Genomic DNA, 22,111 nt, shown 5'->3' with positions numbered 1-22,111 from the left:
CAAGTAAAATAAAAATCAAACCAATGATGAAGCAAAGCAAGGAGGTCCCTGGCCATAAAATCTTACAACCTAAATGGCTTTCTTATCTAACTCTAAATTGACCACATGAGTTACCAAGCTAATGCACACATTTATGATAGGGTGCATCATGTTATTTTGTTCCATTCTATTACCTTGAGTTGAACCTTTCCAAATTTGAGATAATGTATCAAAGTATTTAATATTGTGGCAGTTTGTAGTAGGAGGGTTTAATATATCAAGAACTATGGTAATCAGCGTGATAGCTGAGTGGTTAGCACCATCACCTTGCGGTTCTGAGGTCCAGGATTTGAATCCAACCCAGACAAACATCTGCATGCGCCGATGACATCTTCTCTTTCGGTGATGTCATCGGCGCAGGCGCACTGAGGGAGTTCTGAGGAGGCGAGCCTCCTCATCTCAGAGCGCCTGCGCCGAATCAACACAGGCGCGCGATTTTTGAAATGCTGACAGGGCCGGCCGGAGGAGGAGATCGCGGCTGGCCCTGTCAATCAACACGACGAGGGGGCGTTTTTTTGCGGCGGCGTCCACCAAGTAGACACCCTACTTGCTGGTAGAGACCTAATTTACATATTATAAAAGTTCGTTTTTATAAGAAACTGCTGCAGGAAAGTAAGTAAGACCCTTATATTTTCATATATCGCAGGATAAGGAATTTAACAAGCCCAAAAAAAAATATGACTTTAGTGGGGTGACAGAAGCCCTTTAAGATAGTAATAGCACATTTTATCTATTTATTTCTTCCTAAATACCATACTCATTCCTACTGTATTTATATTTTTTGCTAACATCCCTAGGGGGTCATTTAATAATAACTTAATAACCCCGTGCACAGAGGGTGGATCAGCCAAAGTTATGAAGAGGGGCTGGCCTCTACATAACTTCGGAGCATCCACCGCCAGTCTAAATGTAAGCCAGATTCCTTGCTGGCTTAAATTTAGACCACTTTCTACATCTAAAACAGGCTAGAAAATCATAAATGAGATGGGCCTACTGGTCTGGCCCCTTCCTCACCCACGTCACCCCCTATTTTTAGACCTGGAGTGAGTGGGGAAAAGTCACAGATTGCTGAGCAAATAACTTTTAGACCTGCGACAGATATGCACCAGAAAGCCATATATCTGATACTAAATTACCCCCATAGTCTGTATGGAAAGTGTTTTATTCCACATACAAAAACTGATGTTTAGGTGCAACAGCCATCACAGTATCTTCAACTGGCTGTTACATGTTGGGGGGACTGTTGAAGTACTGTTTTATATAAAGCATTGTAACTGTAATAAGAATCCGACTGATTGTACTCATTGTAATCAGTAGCTTTGCTTTCAATGGATTTTTGTGGTCTCCCAAGGCAGAAAGTTAATAGAGGGGGGTCCTGAGCTGGGTATAGCCATCTCATTAGTAAGGTCACTGTGTTCTATGGAAGGAAATATCTAGTACAGGCAGCCCCTCCATATGAATATGTTGGTAGAATAAACATATACAGTATATGCAATATTAATCATTTTGCATACAACACGTACATTAACCAGAGTGCCCTATTCCAAATGGTAGCAATTGTCTTGGGAGCTTTCTTGCAAAATTACGTCTAGACAAAAATGATTAAAATCAGATTGATGGAGATGGTGCAGAATGTGCCTAAGTGTGGATTATATCCATCTCATTTCTGAGAAGAGAGAGTAAATTATTACACTTTCAGATGACAAATGCTTTTTAAAGCAAAGTGATAAAAATATAATTCAAAATCATACATTTCTATGCATCAATTCATTACTTATAGGGGTACAGTATACCATAAGAGTATTCACTGTAGTGCTGCATCCAGTTATGTGCCTTACAATCCATTGCCCTATTAAATCCCTAAAATAAAAATGGCTATTTAGGCATAAATACATTTAAATTGAGAAATTTAGCGATTCTGTCTGTAAGAAAATCACAGATGGCAATATTTTTTTTCTTTATTTTTTTTCTTTAATTTTGTAGCTAGTTTTGACAGTCTGCCATAATTAACATAGCAGGAAGTATTTGCAGTATATTTTTTAACACCATTTTATTCTTGATTATTTAATTATAAAGTCAAACACTGGATAAATAAATGAGTACTATTCTGCTTCAGGCAGATAACAGCTAAAAACACTTGGAGGACATTATACTGGATAAATAATACATTCTGTGCTAGTTTAGTGACAGCTAGATGAAGCTATCTAAATCACATGCTACGTCAAAATTATTGACAATTGCTACATTTGAGTAATATCTGCTGCAGACAACTTAGCGAACAGCATAGAAGTGAAGAGCCCATCAGAGAACAGTATGTATCATGAAGAGAACAGAATTAATGATTCTTATTATGATACCGAAATGCATACAATTTCCATTATCGGATTTTATGGAACATTTCATTGTGATAGTGTCACTGCGTTACCAGTGTCTATTCTAAGAAATTACCACTTTCCATAGCTGGGAAAATGGACAAATAAAAAAAAATAAGGGATACTTTTTGTTATTGGAAGCATCTCAGCACTGGATTATTCTGTAAGAAAATGAAACCCTGATATCATGGATGGAGGTGAACATTTACTAATCATAAAGTAAATTTGTGGTTGTGAAGTGATCTACTCTTCACAGTAGTAGCATTTTATAGGCATATTCAACTACTGATAAGAATAACCCAAGTGCAGAGAGGCTGCATTTGGTAATGCCATGTTCCTCTATATGGTTGGGTGGCACACAACTATCTCAGAGGTGGAAGAGTATGGTCTAATACAATAATATGATGGAAAAAACTCTGCACACACATATTCTTAGCTTCAAGTGCATTTACTTCATAATTGTCAGGTAGCCCAAACTGTGATATTTCGTCACCTCTATATAAGATCTTCAATACATACAATTGCTGATTGAGAGTAAAGTGCACCACTGTGCGACACTATGTGAAAAGATTGCCAAGAAGCTGTATATGAGTTACACGTGCCTAATGACTACTCTTCTACATGCTGATTCTATTACTGTATATTTGATGCTGATCACTAATGATGACCATATATTCTAATTCTGTATTACTTTGCACTTTCTGTTACCAGCTTTGCAACTGTCCCTTGACTAGCCTCTCTGTCCTGGTAATGTGCCATTGCTCTTATTGCCTACTTGGATTGTCTGACACTTTGTAACACTTGGTATTGGCAATCACATGCCCATAGATTCACTCAGTGTACAATAGGATGAATCATGTTTACTATTAGACATTTCACCTTGATATTAAATAATGAATCCCTCAAAATTAAGATATGAGGGTTAAAGGTTCTAAGATATTATTAGAGGAACATACAGTATGGTGGCCATGGTCAAGAGTTTTCAGGACTTTGCATCTCTGCCTTTAGAAATAATGGTGCAGATTTACTTAGGTTGTCGTGCGAATTTTTTGCCTATTTTCTTGTGTGCTCTATGACTCAGTGAGGAGTTGTGTCTGGAAAGGCAGGTATTTTCCACCCAGCATGTGCGGCTGGGCTGGTTTCCAGCCAGGTGAGGTCAAATACCGGACCGGAGTTTAAGTGCCGGTCCGGGTTTTGGCAGCACCTGGCTGTCCTTAAATAGGCAGCTGGGCTCAGCAGAGATGTCTCTGCTTTTGGGATCTAAGGCTTTGTGCCATGCTGAAGGGCTGAGAGCCGCATGCTGGGGAAACAGGCCCCCTAAAACCTGCGGTGGACTACTGGAGGCAGAACTGCCAGCAAGATGACTTGTATAATATGAACTTTCCATTGTGTGTGAATTAACACCAAGACTGCAAAGTTACGTGCTGTTTTGTGCAATTGCCTCAAGTGTGAATAAACACTGATATTTCCAGTTAAGAACTTGTATTTTGCCTCTGTATTCCGCCCACTTACCCTATCTACCAGAGCGAAACCCCACAGCCCTTTTTTTGTTTGCTCAAATGCAGCTTATAGCAAGATGCCGTTAAGTAATGACTGAAGGTATATTGGCAATTGATCCTTGCTAATGTATATAATGTATCACTGAGGGCAAGGACCTAATTTTTTTAGGTCCTTGTCCTCAGTGATACATTATAGCAAGATGCCCCAAATCTACCACATAGCGTGCACCACTGTGATAGATTTAGTACATCTCCAGACAGCCTGGAATAAGTTTACACAATCTAAAAATTACAGATGATTTAAAAATGTTGACCACTGTTTGTCCTATGACATAACTTGTTCCTGCTTTGTTTATTCAGCATTTATAACTCTTGTTTCAAACTTTTAGAAATGTGTGTCACAGATAACTTACTTGTGTTCAGGATACAATTAGTATTTCCACAGGAAAAAACTTGAGCTCATACTCGGCCTGTTATCGTAGGCTTAAAGAGGACCTATCGCCTGACTAGTCTGATTTAGTAAACACTTGCATTCTTTGTGCAATAACAATCTTTTTATTTCTCTGTGCTGTGCCATTCTTTTATTATCCATAACAGAAGTTTATGAATTCATTGCTAACAGTCTGCAATAGAAGTCCAACTGGGTGTTACCAGTTAGGGATTTGCCCCTGCATAGTCTGACACTGGCAGCACTGATTGAATAGTGTCAGACTGTGCAGGGACACACTTTCTACTCTGTGGTAACACCGAGATGGACTTTAATTGCTGGCTGCTTGCAATTCATTCATAAACCTCTGGCAGGAATAATAGAGAAACACAGATTTACAGTATGATGATCCTCAATTATGGGGGAGTACAAGTGTGACTAAAACAGGCATGTCAGGAAAGGTGACACGTTCTCTTTAACTATGATTTGCTTAGAAAAAACAGCCCTGTAGGAATCACCATGTTTTACACCACTGCTGAGCTCTTATTAAAGAAACGTGGGTTTAAGAAATGCAGTACATTTTAGACACTGATGGACCATGGAAAGAAGAGATAGGAGAGATTTATCAAAAGCATGGGCGAGACCAGCTCTGGTGTTACAATTTGTGTCACAGGTCTCATCATAATGTAAGTCAACATTCTGCATTTAGATCTTGGTCAATGTTCCAGTCAGTTCTGGCTAACCAACCACACTCTGTCACGGAGGAATGGGAGGAAACACCACACTGACAAGTGACAACCAGGAGGGAAAGGGAAAGCCACTAGGCCTCAATGCTAGGGAAAGGAAAAGGTCACCTTCTAGAGAACCCTACTCCTGGCTCTGACTCCTAACCGTATGGGCACCCCTTGAAGGTAAGAATTCCCATACCCTGTAACCTGGGACCCTGGAGACCCTAAAGAGCCCTATGGATATTGGCAGGGCTGAGACAACCCGTTCCTTCCCAGATGAAGAAACAAGCGCCTTCCTGAGGCCTAGTAACAACCAACAAGGAAGGGAAAAAAAAACACAAACAAACGCGACACTTAACCTCTGTGGTGAGATGGACAATCAGGAACTCCAGAGAGGACCACACACCAGCTCTCCAAAACCAAATGAAGCTATCTTACCGCACAGTCAGAAGGGTGCGGTAAGACTAAATAGGGTAGAAGTAATGACTACTAAGCTACACCTGAAACAAGGGATGTGGTCATTAACAACAACAACACTGAATCAAGAGTAATCAAAGAGGCTGTTAGATTCCTCCACTCTCCTCCAGTCACCTTGATCTCCTGACATCTGTCACGGGAGAGACCGAGACACACTCCCACCAATTACTGCCACTCCTTATTTAAAGCATAGCATTGACAATTCTCTTGGTGCTGGTAAAAGTGGCTTGACTTGACTGAGAACATTTTAAGGACCTATGATTAGGCTGTAATCACAGATGAATGTTTTGATGCAGTTTGAGACTTGATGTTTTGAGCCAAAGTCAGAAGGGGATCCAGCAGGAAAACAAACAAGTCCTTCCCTTATATTTCATATTCCTTATGAATCCACTTCTGGCTTTGGCTCAAAAAATGCTAAGGAAATTGCAGTGTGATTCAAGCCTTTATGTTGTACTACTTGCATAGTACGCACCAATTGATTAGGCTCTGTTCACAACAGCATCACGGTTTCCATCAAGGCTTTCATTTCTAATCCATTGCAGAGCCTAAGAGAAGTTCTTGTGGCGGATTTAGTAATGAGAATTTGCCAGAATTCTAACTCAATCTGCTACGTGACACATTCATTAAAGGGCGCATTTATTAAGACCAGCATTTTAGACTCTGGTCTTAATAAAGCCCTAGGCTGGCGGTGGATCCTCCAAAGTTATGAAGAGGCACCAGCCTCTCCATAACTTTGGTGTATCCAGAGCCAGTTCTAAATGTAAGACAGCTTCCTAGCTGTCTTACATTTAGACCTTTTTCTACGTCTGAGACAGACTAATATAGACGTATTACAGCATGATAAATGACACCCAAGTGTCTTAAACACTTTTGTGCCACAATTAATATATGGGGGTGGCTTAGCAGGAAAGTGGGGTGGTTTATTGAAAGGTTGGAGTTGTATCTCCTTGCTCTAAAGATTTGGCATACAATCTTGCTGAAAAGTAAGCCAACCAAAAGGTGGTGTAAAATTACACAACAGTGTATAACAAAACATCAAATCTATCATTGAGCATGAACCACGATAAATGTGGTACCTGTCCAAGTTTATACTGTCTTAATATTAGACAAATGAAAGAAAGTCTATGCACCGCATTAACCAGCAGATAGAGACAAAAAATCTTCAGTAGTTGATACCTTTTTAATGGCTAACTGAATAGGTGATGACAAATAGGTCATTTATCAAACTGATGTAAAGTATATCTGGCTTAGTTGCCCATAGCAACCAATCAGATTCCACCGAGGAGGTGAGAGCTGTCTTAGCTTGCAGAAATCATCTCCTTTCTATGGGGATCAGTGATTGCTATTGCTCATTCCCATAGAGAATCATTGTTTCTGGGCAGCAGATCTGTTTACACAGGACGACCTGCTGCCCAAAAACAGTTATTTTTAAGCCTGTCTCAATGATGCTTTCATCCAAATGTGTGCTAGCTCTTTCATTGGGTGATTGATGGCACCTTTACACGGGCCAATTATCGGGAATGAGCATTCCTAGGAACTTTTCATCCCGATAACTGCCCATGTAAAGGCTTTAGAAATTAAAAGGTATCCACTACTGAGAACTCACAATTTTTATCTTATAAATGTATACTTTAATGGTGAAAAGAAAGGCAACAGCCACCATAAAATATAATTCAAATCAGCAGGGATGTTAACAGAAATGCTCCTCTCCATATTCTTAGAAAATGACAGATGAAAATAATGAACACTTTGCTCAGATACGACAGTGTTGACACATCCATACGAAGATACTCCAGTGCTTTTACCAGATGGAATTTATTTGTTGACTACACTGGGGCAGGATTCTTTGCATGTATTTACTGAGTATATTATTCTATTAAATATTGCATCTATAATAACATCAAAAGGGGCTCCAAACTTTGTAGTAACTTTATAGCTACCTAGATGAGCTCAGCCATCATCCCATTTTTGTAATACATTGGATATGCAGGGATTTGTATATTTAAAATTGCTGCATGCTTGTCCCCACATTGATAGCCTGTAATGACGAGCATAGATAATAACATTTTCCCTTCATGCAACGGTTCCTGAGAACATCTCTTGGGGGCCATGTTGTAATGCACCATATCCTATAAACTATGAGCTGCGGATTCAAAAATAATTTACATATGGCTTTCTGAAGAAAAATGGGATAGTAATGAGCCTAATAGATAAAGAAAAATATTATCTTCACCATACCAGTTACCTCGAAAGCCAAATTCAGACAACCATGTATGTATTTTAGAATAATTATAAAATATTTAAAATGACACTGGACATCATGGGTTGATGGGGACCTTGTCACGAGGTCTATAGGTCCCTTTTAAAACTCCAGCCTTAGGCCATAGCTGATGAGAAATTGCTGTAATGCAGCCCAGGCTGCTGCATTCATTAGTACTACACACAAGCTTCACTTTCATTTACACCTTCCAATAAAACAATCATTGATCTGGCCTTGTTCCTATTTTATTAAGTTGTACGCTTGGCTGCCATGTTTCTAGAAACTTAGCAAGCAGGATCAACATCTAAACCTGAAGACACTGCAGAAGTCTACTCCTACTTTGGGGACAAACACAAATGACATTGTTGTAGACGCTGACCATACACCGGGTAAACTGTGTTGGTCCTTTTTTTTTGACCCAGCATTGTAGCATAAGGTGGGACAGCGTACAATTAATGCAACTTCCACAAGATAATGCAGGCTTCAAAGTTAAGTTGCACCTGGTACCAATCAGTTGTCATAAAGGTCAATTCTTTTTTAACCCAAAGTTTGACATTTTTGCTATAAGCAACTACTTTCAGTACATATTTAAAATAATACCAGATGTGATGAGGTGCTAAGAGTAGATTTCTTCGGAGATAATGGCATCTTACACATGCAAACATCATACACAAACAAGCCTAACCCGATATACGCTGATGACTGTTAGCAATTAATAAAGAAATGGCAACCTACCTTTCTTTTACAATGCACTGATCTCCGCATGTTTGAAGGCTTCTTTGCTTCTATGGTCACTGATCTTTGAATCTCTTTTGTAGATTTCCTTGTAAATCTGCTCCATGGAAAGAATAATTCCCCTCATCCGAAGAAGACTTACAGTAGTTTTGTATTGGGTAAGTAACTTTTGTATCCTGTCAGAAAAATGTGAGCGTCATCAGACAATATGCAATATTGATGTCCTTAGCACTGTCACCGTGTCACTTCACAGATACAACACAGTTAAAGGGGCAGGCTCCAATTTCGAAATGCAAATAGATTCCATTAAATAATAAATAAAATAAAAAAACACGTTTTTCTCCTGAGGTCCTAGCAAACAAGTAAGTGCCTGAAAAATGCAGGACTTAGGTTAACCAGTGGAGATCTAGTCCAGAGGGCCATAGAGAAATTTGATGTGTTCAGGAGATCCTTGACTTAAACATAAATCCCATGCACTGCAGCAAAGAGAATAGGAGGTATTTCACACCCCTAGCCTCTGCATCGCATTGTCCATATCTATAATAACATCAATAATCTCATTTTCCACCTATGTATGCTCCGGCTAGCCTATAATGTCCTTGGATTGTATTTGTTCTCGCACATCCAAGTTCGATCCAAGGAAAACACTCATTGCTACAATCTCTTTCTTCTTCCTTCACAGAGAAGCAAGGTTTCTTCCTGCTGTCTCTTTCCCACAAAAGAAACAAACAAGCCTTCCAGACACGATTAAGGCTACAGTCGTATTTGTCAGCAGAAAGCCATGCTCTGTGGATGCCTAAAACAGTCTTTTCCGGTGTAAAAAATGTGAGCTCCTTTGAATTAAGGAGATACAGAATGTGTAGCTCCGGTACCAGTCCGTCTCTCTGATTCATCAGGGAGTCTCCTTGGTAACTAGCTGTTCCTCTCTGATGACTCCTATTTTATCAAAGCTCTCTCAATTTAAAGGTAAAAGAGTCTGTCGAGAAACAAACCAGGATGTGTACTATGTTTGCACAGAGGTAGACTGGTTTGTTGTATACATCTGGATATTATGTGCTGTGTACATAAAAGCGACCCAGGCATACGTGTTCCTCAACACACAGCTTGACATAGGGTTTGGATATACAATATATTCTGCTGAAACCCATCATTCATTGTTATGTCTGTATAATGTGTATTACAACCCTCATTTACAGGGAAAATTATATTGGCAGATGATGACAAAGGCTTTTGTTCTACACATTTTCCATCTGCAGCATTATAATGAGTTATCCATAAGGCTGATATACAGTGTCTCAACACTTAGACACATAGCAAGGTGTCTGAAATACTAGCCAAAGCACTAGCAAAGTGCTTCTGCATACCACCTGTGACATCTGCAAAGCAGGCATATTTATGTAGTCATTATATAGCACGGGGCAAGGTAAGTGGACTCTAACTTACATTTAAAGAGTACCCGTCAACACAAAATGCAGGGCAATCTGCAGGCAACACGTTATAGATTAGGATGAGCTGAGCAAACTGATATATATTCTTTGTGGGAAAAGATTCAGTAAAACTTGTAATTTATACAGTACAACCTCTGCTCTGATAACACCTCCCTCGTGTACAACTATCAGTGACTGACAGCTATCTCTGTATACACACTTACACCGAGAATACTATCAATCACTGATAATGCCTCCCCGTGTACAGCTATCAGTGACTGACAGCTATCTCTGTATACACACTTACACAGAAAATGCTATCAATCACTGAAATTGCCTCCCCGTGTACAGTTATCAGTGACTGACAGCTATCTCTGTATACACACTGACACCGAGAATACTATCAATCACTGATAATGCCTCCCATGTACAGCTATAAGTGACTGACAGCTATCTCTCTATACACACTTACACAGAAAATGCTATCAATCACCGATAGCACCTCCCCTGTGTACAGCTATCAGTGACTGACAGCTATCTTTGTATACACACTTACACAGAGAATTCTATGAATCACTGATAACACCTCCACCGTGTACAGCTATCAGTGACTGACAGCTATCCTTGTATACACATTTACACAGAGAATGCTATCAATCACTGAAAAAAACTCCCCTGTGTACAACTATCAGTAAATGACAGCTATATCTGTATACACACTTACACAGAGAATACTATCAATCACTGATAACACCTCACCATGTACAGCTATCAGTGACTAACAGCTATCTATGTTTACACACTTACACAGTGACTGATATCAATTACTGATAAGACAGCCCCATGTTCAACTGAAGTCAGAAATTGCAGAGATATAAATGTGTAAAATACACATTTTGCTGAATATTTTCCCACAAAGAATATATATATATATATATAAAAGAGCAAAAAGAAGGCAGCACTCCAAAACTTGGAGTGCTGCCTTCTTTTTGCTCTTTCATCTACACTTGGAGCCTTGGTCTCAGGTCCCTCAGGAGGATTTTTGCACCCGTATATTGCTTTTTGTGTGCTGCTTTTTTCTCTTTTTTCTTATATATACACTGCTCAAAAAAATAAAGGGAACACTTAAACAACACAATGTAACTCCAAGTCAATCACACTTCTGTGAAATCAAACTGTCCACTTAGGAAGCAACACTGAGTGACAATCAATTTCACATGCTGTTGTGAAAATGGGATAGACAACAGGTGGAAATTATGGTTCTTCAGGTGGTGATCACAGACCACTTCTCAGTTCCTATGCTTCCTGGCTGATGTTTTGGTCACTTTTGAATGCTGGCGGTGCTTTCACTCTAGTGGTAGCATGACACGGAGTCTACAACCCACACAAGTGGCTCAGGTAGTGCAGCTTATCCAGGATGGCACATCAATGCGAGCTGTGGCAAGAAGGTTTGCTGTGTCTGTCAGCGTAGTGTCCAGAGCATGGAGGCGCTACCAGGAGACAGGCCAGTACATCAGGAGACATGGAGGAGGCCGTAGGAGGGCAACAACCCAGCAGCAGGACCGCTACCTCCGCCTTTCTGCAAGGAGGAACAGGAGGAGCACTGCCAGAGCCCTGCAAAATGACCTCCAGCAGGCTACAAATGTGCATGTGTCTGCTCAAACGGTAGGAAACAGACTCCATAAGGGTGATATGAGGGCCCAACACTGTGCATGACGTTTGGCATTTGCCAGAGAACACCAAGATTGGCAAATTCGCCACTGGCGCCCTGTGCTCTTCACAGATGAAAGCAGGTTCACACTGAGCACATGTGACAGACGTGACAGAGTCTGGAGACGCCGTGGAGAACGTTCTGCTGCCTGCAACATCCTCCAGCATGACCGGTTTGGCAATGGGTCAGTAATGGTATGGGGTGGCATTTCTTTGGAGGGCCGCACAGCCCTCCATGTGCTCGCCAGAGGCAGCCTGACTGCCATTAGGTACCGAGATGAGATCCTCAGACCCCTTGTGAGACCATATGCTGGTGCGGATGGCCCTGGGTTCCTCCTAATGCAAGACAATGCTAGACCTCTTGTGTCAGCAGTTCCTGCAAGACGAAGGCATTGATGCTATGGACTGGCCCGCCTGTTCCCCAGACCTGAATCCAATTGAGCACATCTGGGACATCATGTCTCGCTCTATCCACTATCCAGGAGTTGGCAGATGCTTTAGTCCAGGTCTGGGAGGAGATCCCTCAGGAGACCGTCCGCCACCTCATCAGGAGCATGCACAGGCGTTGTAGGTAGGTCATACAGGCAAGTGGAGGCGACACACACTACTGAGCCTCATTTTGACTTGTTTTAAGGACATTACATCAAAGTTGGATCAGCCTGTAGTGTGTTTTTCCACTTTAATTTTGAGGGTGACTCCAAATCCAGACCTCCATGGGTTGAAAAATTTGATTTCCATTTTTAATTTTTGTGTGATTTTGCTGTCAGCACATTCAACTATGTAAAGAACAAAGTATTTCAGAAGAATATTTAATTAATTCAGATCTAGGATGTGTTATTTTTGTGTTCCCTTTATTTTTTTGAGCAGTGTATATATATATGCCGGCGTATAAGACGACTGGGCGTATAAGACGACCCCCAACTTTTACACTGAAAATATAGAGTTTGGGATATACTCGCCGTATAAGACTACCCCTTTTTCAACACACAGCAGTACATTACTGCATCCCACCACCATCCCTGGGTACCTCTGCCATCCCTGCATCCCACCACCATCCCTAGATACCACTGCCATCCCTGCATCCCACCACCATCCCAAGGTACCACCGCCATCCCATGGTATCACCACCATCCCTGCATCCAACCACCTTCCTTGTCCTCCGTCCCTGCCTCCCAGACCCTAAACATGTGCCACCTATACCCTGAACATGTTTTTGTTATGTTATTCTTCATATTCACATTCACATATGCACATCTGCGCCGCACTTATATACGCCGCACGGAGATCTCGCACATGCGTAGGAGCGAGATGCGAGCGGCCGGGAGGATGGCGGTACAAGGAGCATACAAGGTACAGAGCAGGGGGCGGTATACAAGGTACAGCGCAGGGGGGGCATATGCCGTGGGTTACATCACAGCTCTCAGCTGCTGGGGATACAAGGCAATAGCCCGGGCTCTCTCTGTTGATAATGCGGGCGTCCCGGCACTGCAGCGCCCGCCATACCCGGCATATAAGACGACCCCCGACTTTTGAGAAGATTTTCATGTGTTAAAAAGTAGTCTTATACGCAGGAATATACAGTATATATATATATATATATATATATATATATATATTATATAATAATCACAGGTCGGCACTGCTGTATATGGTCACGGTGCACGAGTCTATGGGATGGCGTCCCAATGTAGAATCAATGAAAAAGACCGGCACTCGCTGTTGATAATTCTTTCTTTGTATTTACAGGCAATAAGTGACGCGTGCGTTTCGGTGCTGCCGCACCTTCCTCAGACTTATCATCATACAAAGAACATTTCATGTTTAAATAGAGCGCCCAAACACAGAGAAATGACATCACACAGAAAACCACACCCATTAATCAGTGTTAAAACGAAAACATATGAGTTCCTTTAAATTCACTTTAGTTTGTTCCTTACTTCTTTCTTCCTTCATTATGTTCGCTGTAAATAATATATAGAAAAAAATCCATTTATTTTCTTACAAAGGATATTTTTGTCAAAAAATTATTATTTTCATTATTTTGTTTTTTATTTTTTATTTTTATTTTTTGTTTTAAAGTTTTTTATTTGTTTTTAATTGCACTATTGAAATACTCAAAAATATAACATTATAGAAAAATTATTATCCTGAGAAAAATATTATTATACCAAGGTGATCTATCAGAGGAAGCTTTGTACATTATACTCCCGGTTGAGTCCGTGGGGCTCAATCGTTCGTAATCGATGTATCCAATAAGCCTCCCTCTGCAGCAATAACTTGTTCCTATCTCCACCCCGACGTGGAAGGGGTACACTGTCTATAATCTGGTAACGCAACTGTGCCACTGTGTGTCTATGTGCATGGAAGTGGAATGGTACAGGAAATAATAAATTTTGCTTGCGGATGGTGGACTTATGATTACTAAGTCTGTCTTTCATCCTAGTGGAAGTCTCTCCCACGTACAATAGACCACAGGGGCACTTTAAAATATATATAACAAAACGACTGTCACAGGTGAAATTTTTTTTTATAGGTATGCGTTCGCCAGATTGTGGATGTGTAAAGTGTGTACCCTTAATCACACTAGAGCAGTGTACGCAATTTAAGCAGGGAAAAGTTCCCATTTTAGGAGTAGCCAGTACTCTCTGTATAGATGCAGTTTTGCTACTTCCAATGTCAGCCCGTACTATCTTATCACGTATATTTGTGGCTCTTTTGAAGCACATCATAGGTGGTAGTTTAAACTCCACTACTTGTGGGTATGACTTTGACACTACATTCCAATGTTTATTTATTATCCCTCTCAATCTCTGAGACCATGGATGATACTTGACTACAAGTGGAATCCGTGGTTCTTTTAGGGGCTTATCCTGTTGTTTTATCTCAACTCGGTTCCTTTGTTCTTTTAATAAGTGATCGGGATAACCTCTCTCCTTAAATTTCTGGCTCATTTCGTCTAATCTTTCCTTACATAATTCAGCTGTGCCCACTATGCGCTTAACCCTTTGAAATTGGGAAAAGGGGAGGGATTTTTTTGTGGCTGCTGGGTGGTTGCTAGTATACATGAGTAAGCTATTTCGATCTGTATTTTTTGTAAATAGATCCGTGTATAACCCACCTGTGTCTCCCTTAATTACCCACGTGTCTAGGAAAGAAATTAAAATATGGAACGCTTCACGAATTTGCTTGTCATCCTTGCGCAAATGTAGTCAAGTATCATCCATGGTCTCAGAGATTGAGAGGGATAATAAATAAACATTGGAATGTAGTGTCAAAGTCATACCCACAAGTAGTGGAGTTTAAACTACCACCTATGATGTGCTTCAAAAGAGCCACAAATATACGTGATAAGATAGTACGGGCTGACATTGGAAGTAGTAAAACTGCATCTATACAGAGAGTACGCGTCACTTATTGCCTGTACATGTGACTGAATAAATACAAAGAAAGAATTATCAACAGCGAGTGCCGGTCTTTTTCATTGATATTATATATATAGAAGAAAAAAGGCAGCACTCCAGATTAGTGAAAAAAAGTGTATGGTTTATTCACCCATCTAGCAGCAACATTTCAGCTCTCTCATTGGAGCCTTTGTCTAGCTGAATAACATGTGCATAGTGGCATACATAAATAGTGCAAACAATTTCATAATCACAAATCAATGATTAAACAATAAAGTGCAAGTGCATCAAGAATATAGCAATATTAAAAGTACAATTCATCTATCATCATGATTATATCTAAATTGATTGTGAACATCGTCATATAAAGTGCATAGCGTGATCCGTACAGTGGAAAAATCAATAAACATACATGATTGCCAATCGACGTATAAAGTGTACACAGTGCATAACAATCACAAGTTGATTAAAACCTTAAAAAACTTTGGATGGGTCACGTTGAGTCATGGAGACATGGTGGAGTCTGCTGGCGTCCGGAAGGACGGTCTGCGCATGCGCCGCTCCATGTGCTCTCGCGAGACACGTAGTGATATAGGAGAATATGGGAACCACAATACAGATGGCCGCTATCTAACTTTCTAGCAGGGCGCATGCTCATGCCCATACAGGCCGGCAAGTTCCCTATACAGAATTGCAAAGACACACTCAAAGTGTCCAAAGCTCCGCAGTTTTCAGCAGACAAAAGCTGATCCACAAACGGAAGATCGGCGGGTAACCACCAGTCTCCGTGCTAGAATGTCTGTGTCAGGGGGGCATCACGGCGGTTCAGACCGTATACACCTCACTGGCCAGACCTGTCAGCATGTCCGCTCCATGTCAAAATCCCACCGCGCTAGGGACAGGCATCAGGGTATCACAGTAATGTAATCCCGATTCCCTCCCTAAGATTTTTCCACTGTACGGATCACGCTATGCACTTTATATGACGATGTTCACAATCAATTTAGATATAATCATGATGATAGATGAATTGTACTTTTAATATTGCTATATTCCTGATGCACTTGCACTTTATTGGTAATCATTGATTTGTGATTATGAAATTGTTTGCACTATTTATGTATGCCACTATGCACATGTTATTCAGCTGGACAAAGGCTCCAATGAGAGAGCTGAAACATTGCTGGTAGATGGATGAATAAACCATCCACTTTTTTTCACTAATCTGGAGTGCTGCCTTTTTTCTTCTATATGTACTTGGGACCTTGGTCACAGGCCCCCATAAGGATTTGCACCCGCGTTTAATGTGTGCTGCTTTTTTTCTTTTCTTCTCTACATATCGGACCCTAAAACATGGATCAGAATACCGGATGTGTTAACCCGGACGTGTTTTCCTATACATTGGAAGACGAGGAGAGAATACCGCGTAACTAGGTGAGAGATGTGACTTTTTTTATCTACCTTTTCTGCCACTGATATAAAGAGGAAATTTGAAAATGAATCAAAACGTTTAATTAGTCTGGAATTGCATCTAGCTACCCTGAGCGAATACCATCTTGCACACAGGATACCAAGAGGGATACGCTCTCACCTTAGACCGGACCTATTTGTGAATAATGCTGAATTTTGCGCCAGATTTGTTCAAATCTCAAACAAATATGCGTTCAACATTATTTTGTTGTTCGACATTATTTTGTTGTTTTTTAGTTTCTACAGAAAGAAAAAGCATCAGTACAAATGAATCTAGATGATATAACAGAGAAGTAAAAAAATGTGTTATCTACTGAGGACTTTGAAATCTATATATCCAACAGTATGTCTCATTTTGATAAATCTACAGAGCAAGAAACATCGTGAATGGATGCGAGACATGGATGATTACTCCACAGGCTACATGTACAACTGGCAAGGTGATCAAAGGAGAAATCGCAAGACAGGTGGAGAGAAATATGGATCTACCCTCTCCATCCACTCCAAAGAAGTTACAGGGTCATCTGACCAGAGATAATACTGCAGGGCCCAAGATGGACTCTAACCCCACGACTTCATCTACACCTTTTTTAGGGGGTGATCCCGCAATGGCAGGACACGCCGAGGGGGCAAGCGACAACACAAACAGAGGAAAAGGGAAAAATATGCAGCCCCAATGGCGCAAGATATAGTGGTAAATATATCTTCTGTTGATCTTAATGCAGCACAGTTATCTACATTGAACAAAGGTCTGTACTATTGTCACATGAGTACAACTAAGTGGTTTTATCTAGAAATAGATCTCCAGCGGTTTCTACGTGCAATTAAATTGAAAGTGTGGTTCGCGGACCAAAGGGACAGACCGCCATCTGAGGTCACACATACTAGTGAGTTGAATTTGAAAAGCATGGGTTTATTTGTAAAGAGTGAGTTTTCTCCAGCAATTAATCATCCTGCTATTGAAGCTTTTGGTATCGCAGTCAAACGCGACATCGAGAGACTCAAACAGGAATCTTCCCAGCAACCACTCAAGTTTGCTAACATGACTACAGCAGAGATGGCGGCACTTAGAGATCTGGCTTCGGACCGCAACCTCACCATTAAGTCTGCTGACAAAGGTGGCGGGGTTGTGGTCATGGACACCAGATCCTACGTGGCGGAAATCAGGCTGCAGCTCGCAGATACTAATGTATACGAAAGGATTTACAATGACCCTAAGTTTGTGCTACTCAGAGAGCTGAAAAAACTATTGATTGGAGCTAAAGATAAGGGCAAAGATAAGGGCATTATTGATGATAAGATTTTTACCTTCTTATATTGTGATAAATCAGTTACAGCTATACTGTACACCTTACCCAAGATACACAAGTCACTGACCTCCCCTCCAGGGCGTCCAATTGTCTCAGGTAGAGACTCATTATTTTGCCAAGCGGTTATCTTTATAGATAAAATTTTGCGTCCATTTGCCATGCCAGATCCTACATTAGAGACACCAATGATTTTTGGACTAAGATTGACAATTTATGTATTCCTAGAGGGTCGTTATTGGCTTCCTTTGATGTGGTAAGCTTATACACTTCCATAGAACATGAATTGGGAATACGGGTTATTCAAGAAATTCTAAAGAAGACACACTATAGTACTGACTGTCAACAATTTTTAATTGCTTTGTTGAGGTTTATCCTCACTCGCAATTATTTTCTGTTTCAAGATGATTTCTTTTTGCAATCGCGATGGGGTCCACCTGTGGCGCCGACCTACGCAAATCTTTACATGACACATCTTGAGGAGTCTGTCGTCTATGTGAGCCACCACTTCAGCCATGTGCTGGGGTGGTGGCGGTACATCGATGGCATTTTCCTGATTTGGGTCGGCGCCACAATCACTAATTTGTATGTGAAACCCACAGATAGAAACACTTTATTACGCTTTGAGAGTCACCACCCTAGACCCATGATCAGGTCACTTACATTTAGCAAATTGCTCAGAGTCAAGAAAATTGTGCAAGATCCCACTTCAGTAGACATTAGGCTGCAAGAAATGGGGTCCAAATTCCAGACACGTGGATACCCCAAAAAACAGATCCAAGAACATCTAGGCAGAATTAAGCCCCTCACCAAAGAGGCCATTAGAGAGGGATTAGGTGATACCACACGCTCTAAAGCCCGTATTCCATTTGTGTCAGAGTTTAGCATCAATAGTGATAACATTTCAGCTATTTTAAAAAAGCATTGGAAAATACTGACAAGTAATTTTGAGAATGTTGAAGAATTCAAATCTTTGCCTTTATGCTCATACCGGAGAAGTCGAAATCTGGGTGACAGACTGGTCAAGTCTGACATAGGCTCATCTAGGGAAACCTGCGAGACATACTTTGGATCCACCCGCAAGGGGTGTTTCCCATGCTGTGATTGTGTAAATTGTAATCTGATGTTACGGGGCAATTCATTTGTTCACCCGGTTTCTAGTCAAATGATTAAAATCAAACAATATCTAACATGTGACTCGTCCCATATTATTTATTTGTTGACTTGCCCTTGTCAGCTCCTATATATAGGTGAAACTACTTGGGACGTAAAAACCCGACTCAACCAACACAGGTATTCCATTAGGAAACAAAAAATGGATCTTCCCGTATCAAAACATTTCACTGAGGCTAAACATTCTGAAAGGGATTTACGTTTTAGAATTTTGGAACAGATACCTCTTCTGAGACGAGGTGGTGACAGGACCAAATTATTGAAGAGAAGAGAACTTTTTTGGATTTATACTTTAGGGACTCTGAAGCCACAGGGTCTAAATGTAGAATTAAGGGTCATTTAGAAACATAGAAACATAGAAACATAGAATGTGTCGGCAGATAAGAACCATTTGGCCCATCTAGTCTGCCCAATATACTGAATACTATGGATAGCCCCCGGCCCTATCTTATATGAAGGATGGCCTTATGCCTATCCCATGCATGCTTAAACCCCTTCACTGTATTTGCAGCTACCACTTCTGCAGGAAGGCTATTCCATGCATCCACTACTCTCTCAGTAAAGTAATACTTCCTTATATTACTTTTAAACCTTTGCCCCTCTAATTTAAAACTGTGTCCTCTTGTGGTAGTTTTTCTTCTTTTAAATATGCTCTCTTCCTTTACCGAGTTGATTCCCTTTATGTATTTAAAAGTTTCTATCATATCCCCTCTGTCTCTTCTTTCTTCCAAGCTATACATATTAAGGTCCTTTAACCTTTCCTGGTAAGTTTTATCCTGCAATCCATGTACTAGTTTAGTAGCTCTTCTCTGAACTCTCTCTAGAGTATCTATATCCTTCTGGAGATATGGCCTCCAGTACTGCGCACAATACTCCAAGTGAGGTCTCACCAGTGTTCTGTACAGCGGCATAAGCACTTCACTCTTTCTACTGCTTATACCTCTCCCTATACATCCAAGCATTCTGCTGGCATTTCGTGCTGCTCTATTACATTGTCTTCCCACCTTTAAGTCTTCTGAAATAATTACTCCTAAATCCCTTTCCTCAGATACTGAGGTCAGGACTGTCACCAGTTATGTATGTGCTCTTCACTTGTATCCTCTGTAGGGAAAACAACATGTGCTATATGTTTAACTATGTTCTCCTTTTTTCGTAGGACAAAAATTTTGACTCCATTGTCAGGAATGGTCACGTTTGGTGAAGACTGGAGGAACAATGCAGGCGATCCATTAATATATGTTATAAAATAATAAATTTTTGTTGGGATACCACTTTATTGGAATTTATGAATAGTGACAATCCCTGTCCGTGACTTGATGCCTCTCTAGCCCCCACTGGGACTTGAGTGACACTGACTCCTAAAGGGTTGATTTATCCATTAGTTATACTATATTATATTATATCATGTAATGCTCCGGAGCATTCTACCCGTGACTGCCCCCGCTTAGGGAGGGAATCGGGATTACATTACTGTGATACCCTGATGCCCGTCCCTAGCACGGTGGGATTTTGACATGGAGCGAACATGCTGACAGTTCTGGCCAGTGAGATGTATATGGTCTGAACCGCCGTGATGCCCCCCTGACACAGACATTCTAGTACGGAGACTGGTGGTTACCCGCCGATCTTCCGTTTGTGGATCAGCTTTTGTCTGCTGAAAACTGCAGAGTTTTGGACACTTTGAGTCTGTCTTTGCAATTCTGTATAGGAAACTTGCTGGCCTGTATGGGCATGGGCATGCACCCTGCTAGAAAGTTAGATAGCGGGAATGGGCATGCACCCTGCTAGAAAGTTAGATTTATTGTGGTTCCCATATTCTCCTATATCACTACGTGTCTCGTGAGAGCACATGGAGCGGCACATGCGCAGACCGCCCTTCCGGACGCCAGCAGATTCCACCATGTCTCCATGACTCAACGTGACCCATCCAAAGTATTTTAAGGTTTTAATCAACTTGTGATTGTTATGCACTGTGAACACTTTATACGTCGTTTGGCAATCATGTATGTTTATAGATTTTTCCACTGTACGGATCACGCTATGCACTTTATATGACGATCTTCACAATCAATTTTGATATAATCATGATGATAGATGAATTGTACTTTTAATATTGCTATATTCTTGATGCACTTGCACTTTATTGTTTAATCATTGATTTGTGATTTTGAAATTGTTTGCACTATTTATGTATGCAACTATGCACATGTTATTCAGCTAGACAAAGGCTCCAATGAGAGAGCTGAAACGTTGCTGCTAGATGGGTGAATAAACCATCCACTTTTTTCTTCTGTATGTACCTGGGACCTTGGTCACAGGCCCCCATAAGGATTTGCTCCCGCGTTTAATGTGTGTGCTTTTTTTCTTTTCTTCTCTCTCTCTCTCTCTATATATATATATACAGTACAGACCAAAAGTTTGGACACACCTTCTCAATCAAAGAGTTTTCTTTATTTTCATGACTATGAAGGCATCAAAACTATGAATCAACACATGTGAAATTGTATACATAACAAACAAGTGTGAAACAACTGAAAATATGTCATATTCTAGATTCTTCAAAGTAGCCACCTTTTGCTTTGATTACTGCTTTGCACACTCTTGGCATTCTCTTGATGAGCTTCAAGAGGTAGTCACCTGAAATGGTCTTCCAACAGTCTTGAAGGAGTTCCCAGAGATGCTTAGCACTTGTTGGCCCTTTTGCCTTCACTCTGCGGTCCAGCTCACCCCAAACCATCTCGATTGGGTTCAGGTCCGGTGACTGTGGAGGCCAGGTCATCTGGCGCAGCACCCCATCACTCTCCTTCATGGTCAAATAGCCCTTACTTTCAAAGTTTTCCCAATTTTTCGGCTGACTGACTGACCTTCATTTCTTAAAGTAATGATGGCCGCTAGTTTTTCTTTACTTAGCTGCTTTTTTCTTGCCATAATACAAATTCTAACAGTCTATTCAGTAGGACTATCAGCTGTGTATCCACCTGACTTCTCCTCAACGCAACTGATGGTCCCAACCCCATTTATAAGGCAAGAAATCCCACTTATTAAACCTGACAGGGCACACCTGTGAAGTGAAAACCATTTCAGGG

The 22,111-nt window shown here is 40.8% G+C and overlaps 1 protein-coding gene across 1 annotated transcript in view; it reads right to left on the bottom strand.

Moving 5' to 3' along the window:
- KCNMB2 (potassium calcium-activated channel subfamily M regulatory beta subunit 2) overlaps positions 1-8,675 on the bottom strand; it is a 438,205-nt gene extending 429,530 nt beyond the window's left edge. The window contains exon 1 of the mRNA XM_040431072.1: positions 8,538-8,675. The gene's annotated coding sequence lies outside the window, so the exon portion shown is untranslated. The remainder of the gene's footprint in view (positions 1-8,537) is intronic.
- Positions 8,676-22,111: the final 13,436 nt, after the last annotated feature.

The sequence above is a fragment of the Bufo bufo genome, chromosome 4 (genome assembly GCF_905171765.1).
Source record: "Bufo bufo chromosome 4, aBufBuf1.1, whole genome shotgun sequence".
Classification (NCBI taxonomy): Eukaryota; Metazoa; Chordata; class Amphibia; order Anura; family Bufonidae; genus Bufo; species Bufo bufo.
The sequence above is the reverse complement of the archived record's forward strand: the minus strand, read 5'-3'. Positions and strand labels throughout refer to the sequence as shown.